A 7,460-nucleotide genomic window follows, 5' to 3' on the forward strand; every position below is an offset into this window, starting at 1 on the left:
TCTCAAAAATAAATAAACATTTAAAAAATGAAAACAAAATGAAAAAAATAAAATAAAATCTTCGTTTAGTATCAAATCAACTTACATGTATTCAACAGTATACACTTTGGGAGTGATGATTTTCTTCCTTTTCCACCATTATTTCTTGGGGAAAGAATTAAGATTGTATTTGACATTTAAAGCAGGGAAAGCAAAGCTTGATCTGTATCAGATATTGTGCAAGCAAGTGGAAGGGGGAAGCCCTCCAGGATCCAGCTGATAATGGAGTGAGGCTGCCAGTAAAGAGAAAGCTACCTGCAAGGTGATAACTCTAGTAGCAGCAATATCACAAAGGTGTGACTGACGCAAGGACAGGGGCTTTATCCTTCTTGGAAAATAAAGGGTTGGGAGAAGATGGAAGAACGCCTTCATAGACGATGTTAGCTTTGAGCTTTGGTGGGTAGGAGATAATTCTGCAAGTACCTTGAGTAAAGCTTTCCAGGCAGAGGAAGCAGCTCACAAAAAGGCAGAGGTATGAGCATGTTGGGTTCTGAGTTTACAAGCAGTGCTGAAAGGCTGACGTCTAGTCTGGGGGGAGACCACTGACCACAATTAGCCTGGGACAAGATGGGAACATGATGTCTATGCAGTCCTATCCCTCTGCACAAGCCAACCAATTCCCCCAAAATGGGTGTTTTGAAGGGAGCCCAGTGTCTTCAAGCCTCTCCTTGGTGCCCCTGAGCCTCAGGATGTAAGCATGGGAACCTGCCATCTACCTCCCCTCTGATGCGCCCTCAAGGGCACGTTCCCTTAAACAAAATGGGCTTTGGAGAATGTTACCTGAACATCACACAGCCTCAAAAGGACCACGAGTCACTTCAGGACCCATGCCCCAGGTTCCTTGATTAGGGCCACCAAAGGTGCAGCCCTTTATCAGGAACGGGGAAAGAAGGTGTCAGCTAGCTGGCAGGCAGGTGCTTGGGACACCCCACATCCCAAAAGTCTCTCTTGATCTTTGATCAGTGAGTGAGTGGTTCTATGTATTGTAACATATAGGGCACACTTCCAAATTGCTCACAATTTCAAAAGTAAGCTAATGAATCGTCACTCTACACTAGTTAGATGATTTCAGTGAAAATCCGAGGGTTTGCCCTTCTGTGCTTTGGCTGCTGGTTGGCAGGGCATTCGTGGCTTTATTAGGGAAGCACCACACTGACTTAGTCTCACTTGCATGCCATGCTAGGTTAAATCCTGTTGGAGAAACAAGCACTGCGTGCAGAGGAAGAGAGAGCCCACATGCTGGAAATATTTTTTGAGATAAAAAATGAAATTCATTTAAAGACATGGAGAAGATGGTTCCCCAAAAGAGAGGTATTACTGCTCTGTCAGAAGTCCTTTCAAGCTTAGGTGATGACCATGTGGCTGTCTGGGAGAGGATTGGAACATCCAATGCTTATTGGGCTTTTCCAAGTACAGCTCTTCATGAAGGAAATGGAAGTAGGAGGTTCTAGAATCTCAGTTATCTGAGAGACACCGAAAGCACACAGACCTGCCAAACAGCATCTGGAAACTAAAATTAGTTGATATGAGCCAACCATGCTAGAAAAAGAGCTTTTTTTTTTTTAGTTTTGTGACCAAACAGACCAGCTAAGGGCAGCAGTAGAAAAATACAAAGCATGTGACCCGGAAGTTATAGAGGAAACACACCAAGAAAATAAAGTAGCCACAGAAGCTGGTAAAGATGGAGTGATCACATATTTGCAAAATCTTGGATGAAAAGAGCATTTGGATTTGAAAAAAATAAATGGATAACAAAATTTTGGAATTCCAGAGCACTGTGACTAAAAGGATTGAAATATTCAATGTTGGTGAAGGTGCTTGATGTATATTTTTATATCATCTGATTAAATGTATTGAATTACCTAAAACTGTGTTTATAATTTTATTAATTTTAAATAAGGTGTAAAAATAATAATAATACCTCCTTCTTGTCTCCTACTTCATAGCACTGTCTTTTATTATTTGTTTCATATTGTTTTGGCTTTTGGGTGTTGCTTTACTTGTGTGGCCCCATGCTCTAGCAATCCACACCCCTTCCAGGTCTTTTCTCCTTTGCGGAGGACTGTTTTTATACTAACAACATGGCACCCACTGGGGTGACCAAAGGAGACTTCTCTGCTCTGGCTAACGTGCTTTCCTCAGCCCACCATCTAATAGGACCCCAGCCCCAAGTGAATGGACATCGGATGGTGTATGCTCTGCTAAGGCATTTGGACTGGAGCAAATACCTCAGGCCACTGAGATCTACAGACACATCACTCTATGAACCAGACTAAGATTAGATCGAAAGGGGCCAAAGGCAGAGGCTCAATGACAAGCTTGTCTTTAAACAGTTTTTATAGGAAATAGCAACTCAAATTAACCTAAGGTCATAAGAATTATTATGAGATATTGGAATGGCAAACCTCAATCTTTATTTTTCCTAACCAGGTATTGTCAGAGTGCAGAGACAGGAAGAAATTTAAGATCATCCCCAGGTAATTACCTGCACCTCGGCTTTGTGGGATGCTCTTAGTTAAGATGAGGAACAGAGGAAAAAGAGCAGTTCAGAAGATACACACTTAATTTTAGGCCACATGCATTTGAGGTATCTGTAAAATTTTGCCAAAACCATACATTAGAGAAATAAGCAAATTATTTTAAATTTGAGCAATATTCTTAGACAGCTATGTACTATTACAGCACTGTGCCTTTAAAAACTGTATTATTCACTGTAAATTGTTTTTAAATTTTTATCTCAGATAGGTATGAGCACTAATATTAAATGTTAATACAATACCTACTATGTATTAAAATAATAAATGGTACCTGCCATTTAGAAACTTATTAGCAATTTGTTTTTTAAAACTAAAGCTATTATCAAATCTTAGAAGTGAAGGAGAAAACATCTAGCATTAATGATGTTTACTTTTTTCCACTTAATATTAAACATCAAAAAGCAATTAATTTTCTAAAAATTTCCTTAGGAAAGGAAAAGAGAAATGCTCTATTTAGCCTGAAGCACAATGGCTAAGATACCACTAATCTCTGGAGACCAACTCTTAACCATGAACAGTGATACTAAAAGGTGTGCCAACATTTTCTAGAGGAAAAAACCAACTTATAAATAATTGCATTGAAAGTTCTTGAGTACCATTTTAGGAAAAATAGCTCAAGGTATTTTCAACTACAACTGCCAAGATCTTAATATTATATGTCAAGTATCTTACCAGCCAGGGAAGAAGAAAGTCACTAAAATGTTTCTGCATGAGTATGAAAAAGAAAAAACATTATTGAGAGAAGATAGATAAGTGATTAAAAATACACACACAACTACAATATGTGAAGAACTTACTAAGTATACTGCTATGCACTTCATGTACAATTGTAAAAGTTTTCTTATTGTTCCTGTCTTACAAAGTGGTAAACTTTATTTTTGTATATTCCAAGCTATACCAGCAGGATTTTCAACTCGCTTTCATGCACCCACTGAACAAACATTTCCATGTCTGCTGGGTGACAGGGACCACACAAGTTGGAGGGCATGGAACAGTGAAAAAAAAAAACAGGCAAAAAATATATACCCCAGTGGAGCCTGGATACTAGGGGGAGAACAGGCAACAAACACAAAAATAAATAAAATAATATGCTATTAGAAGATAAATGTTTGGGATGCAACTGGGTGGCTTAGTCAGTTAAGAGTCTGACTCCATTTCAGGTCAAGTCATGATCTCACAGTTCTTGGGATCGAGCCCCATGTCAGCTCTGCACTGACAGAACTGAGCCTACTTGGGATTCTTTCCCCTTTCTCTCCATCCCTCCCCCTGCTCCCTCTCTCTTTCTCTCAAATAAAGATTTATTTTGAGAGAAATAATAAATAAACCTATTTTCTTTATTTTGGGAAAATAAATAAGCATATTTGTCTATTTTGAGAGAAAGAGCACAATGCGCAAGTGCCCATTAGTGGGGTAGGGTCAGAGAGAGAGAGGGAAAGAGAGAGTCCCAAGTAGGTTCTGCACCGTCAACACGGAGCTTGACACAGGGCTCAATCCCACAAACTGTGAGATCATGACTTGAGCTGAAATCAAGAGTCAGATGCTTAGCCAGGTGCCCCAATAAATAAACATTATTTTTAATGCTTACTTCTTTTTAAGAGAGAGAGAGAGAGAGAGAGTGCACTAGCAGGGGAGGGGCAGAGAGAGGGAGACATAGAATCTGAAGCAGGTTCCAGGCTCTGAGCTGTCAGCACAGAGCCCGATGTGGGGCTGGAACCCACGAACCGCGAGATCATGACCTAAGCTGAAGTCGGACACTTACCTGACTGAGCCAACCAGGCACCCCTAAATAAACATTTTTTAAAAAGAAGAAGATAAATACTTGGGAGAAAAAGTAAAGCGAGGAAGAGTAATAACTAGTGCCACAGGTCAGAGGGGCTGAGGCTTTAAACGGGACAGCATGGAAAGGCTTCATCATAAAGGTGACAACCGCAGGAAGGCTGAGAAACACTGACTGAGAACAGGTGTCATGAGGACACGTGGAGGAAGAGCAATGCAGGTAGCAGAATGGGAACATCACCATGACACTGAGGTGAAACGTATTCTGTGGTCAAGGAGCACCCAAGTGGCCAGGAGAAGGAAGATAGCAACAGTGAAGACAGAGAAGCTTCTATCCTGAGATCGTTTGATGTTGGAGGGCTTGAGCAGAGGGACGACATGCCCAGAATTCAGCTATAAAGTCACACTTTGGTTGACAACAGACTGCGGAGAGGGAATGGGGAAAGGGAACAAGCAGGCAGAAGAGTTAAGTGTCCATTAAAATGGTTTAAGTAAGATGAAAGTGGTGGCTTAGGGGTGGAGGGCATGGGGGTGGAGGAGTAACAAGTGTTAGATTCTGGATATTTTGAAAGTAGAGCCAAGAGAAATTTCCTGATGATTGAATTTGAAGTGTGAGAGCAAAAAGGAAAGAATCAAGGATAACTTGGAATTTGAAGCCAAGCCAAATGGAAGATCAAGTTGCCAGATGCAGGAGATTTTGGAGAATTGGGACTGCGATTTGGGCAGATTTTGAAGATTTCACATAGAACACTGGATATAGGATCAGATCTCAGAGGACAGGACTGAGCTGAACATAAAGATTTAGGAGTAGATACTGTGGAGCTGATACTTAATGCCATGAACCTGGGTGTGATACAGATGCGGTCCAAAGACAAATGAGGAGGGTCAGCAGGGGAGAAGAGAGGAGGGAGAGCACAAGATCCCAGAGGAAACCCAAGCAAAGACAAAGCTTCAAGGATCGGAGATAACAAGCTGCATTCATGTCTGCTGCGAGAGCAGGTGAGAACAAGGAAAAGCCACTGGTTTCACACACATTGCAGTTACTGGGGCCTGGGACTAAAGCAGTCTCTGGGCAGTGGTGGAAAAAAAAAGACGTTCATGTGGATTCAGAGACAATGGCAGAAAAGAGATTGAAATGAACACAGATGCAAAACTCTTCAACAAAATATTAGCCAATCAACTCCAACAATACACAAAAAGAATTGTACACCATTACCAAAGGAGATTTATCCCAGGTGTGCAAGACTGGGTCAGCGTTTGAAAATCAATGTAATAGGGGCGCCTGGGTGGCTCAGTTGGCTAAGCGGCCGACTGCAGCTCAGGTCATGATCTCACAGTTAGTGGGTTCGAGCCCCGTGTCAGCACAGAGCCTGGAGCCTGCTTCGGATTCTGTGTCTCCCTCTCTCTCTCTCTCTGACCCTCCCCCACTCACACTCTGTGTGTGTCTCTCTCTCAAAAATAAATAAACATTTTTAAAAATTAAAAAAAAGAAAATCAATGTAATAATATAATACAATACCCACACATTGAAAATATTAAAAATCACATTATCATACCAATAGATGCAGAAAAAGCATGTGACAAAATCCTACACCCATGCATGATAAAAGTTCTCAGTCAACTGGACAGTGAGAGATCTTCAACTTGATAAGGAATTATCTACAAAAAACCGACATCTAGCATCATAATTAATGGTATGAAACTCAACATTTCCCCACTAAGATCAGGAACAAGGAAAGGATGTCTCCTCCCAATACTCCTTTTCAACATCAAACTGAAGTTCTAGCTAATGTAACAAGACAGGAAAAGGGAATAGAAGGTACACAGGAAGGGAGCAAAGGAATCGAAGATGGTAAGGTGGCAACTCTTCAGTAGTTTTGGTGCGAAGGGTGGTAGCTGGAGGGGAAGTGGCATCACGAGAAGTTTATTGTGTTTTAAAGATGAGAGGAGGGGCACCTGGTTAAGCGTCCGATGTTGGCTCAGGTCATGATCTCATGGTTCGTGGGTTCAAGCCCCGCATCAGGCTCTGTGCTGACAATTAGCTCAGAGCCTGCAGTCTGCTTTGGATTCTTTGTTTCCCTCTCACTCTGACCCTCCCCTGCTCACTCTGTCTCTTTCTCTCAGAAATAAATAAAACGTTAAAAAAAATTTTAAAAAAAGATGAGAGGAATAATTAAGTATGAAAAGAAACATGGATGCTACAGAGAAGAGAATTGCTGAAGTAATGTCCTTAATCATTATGCTCTGCTATCTGTAGCCACCCAGGTATTAAGAACCATTTATGTTAAGGCAACTTTGTCATCATTGGCTATGTTTTTAAAACAAGATCCTCTGTATGGATCTCTTTCTCTCTTTCTGTATTTCTTTCATACTCTCACTATTCTTTTTCTTTTTGGACATATCTCTAGTATTTTTTTTTAACCCACGACAGAACTAAATTTTGAAATTATGTCTTCTATAAGTATACTGACAATGACAATTTTATGATGGGTATCTTGGTAATCTTATGCAAGCCTTTTTAAAAGTATCTTTTGCAAAGCTGGAAAAAAAATGTTATAGTTGCCTTGAGAGTATAACATACATGATAAGATTTCATTTTGTTCAACTAGCAGAACCACTTTCACGTTGTATTTTTAAAAGCTTTGCTCCATCAACCCAACCTCTGCCACGCCTGTATCTCTAACCCATCTCTAACTCGAATTTTCTTTTAATTTTATTTTCAAGAATGTGGTATGAGTTACACTGCCGTGCACTGTTTGTTGCTAGTTATGTGTGGCAACTGAACTAGATTGCAAAGTATTATTTTCTGGTTTTTTGTTTGTTTGTTTAGGTCATAGAATGTAGCCTATTAATCAATAATATTATCTGGAATCATATTTCTGATAATATATTGATATAAATCTATGTTGGTATAATATATACACACACACTCACATAAATATTTTTAATTAACAAGAGGAAATAGATAAAAATAGATATAATCACATAGATAAAAATCACACAATCTGTAAAGAGCTTATCTTTATCTTTTAAATAATTCCTTCCCATTAAATCTTTACCCAGTCTACTAAGGAGCACAAAACTGATGGACTGACAGTCTACCTCCCC

At 40.0% G+C, this 7,460-nt stretch overlaps 1 long non-coding RNA gene and 1 pseudogene across 2 annotated transcripts in view; one reads left to right on the forward strand and one right to left on the reverse strand.

The window, feature by feature from the left end:
* Window positions 1-7,460, reverse strand: part of LOC144232239 (uncharacterized) — a 51,111-nt gene that overhangs the window by 23,284 nt on the left and 20,367 nt on the right. The window lies entirely within an intron of this gene.
* Window positions 1,228-1,824, forward strand: LOC144232246 (meiotic nuclear division protein 1 homolog pseudogene; annotated as a pseudogene).

The sequence above is a fragment of the Crocuta crocuta genome, unplaced genomic scaffold (genome assembly GCF_008692635.1).
Source record: "Crocuta crocuta isolate KB4526 unplaced genomic scaffold, BGI_CrCroc_1.0 scaffold94, whole genome shotgun sequence".
NCBI lineage: Eukaryota > Metazoa > Chordata > Mammalia > Carnivora > Hyaenidae > Crocuta > Crocuta crocuta.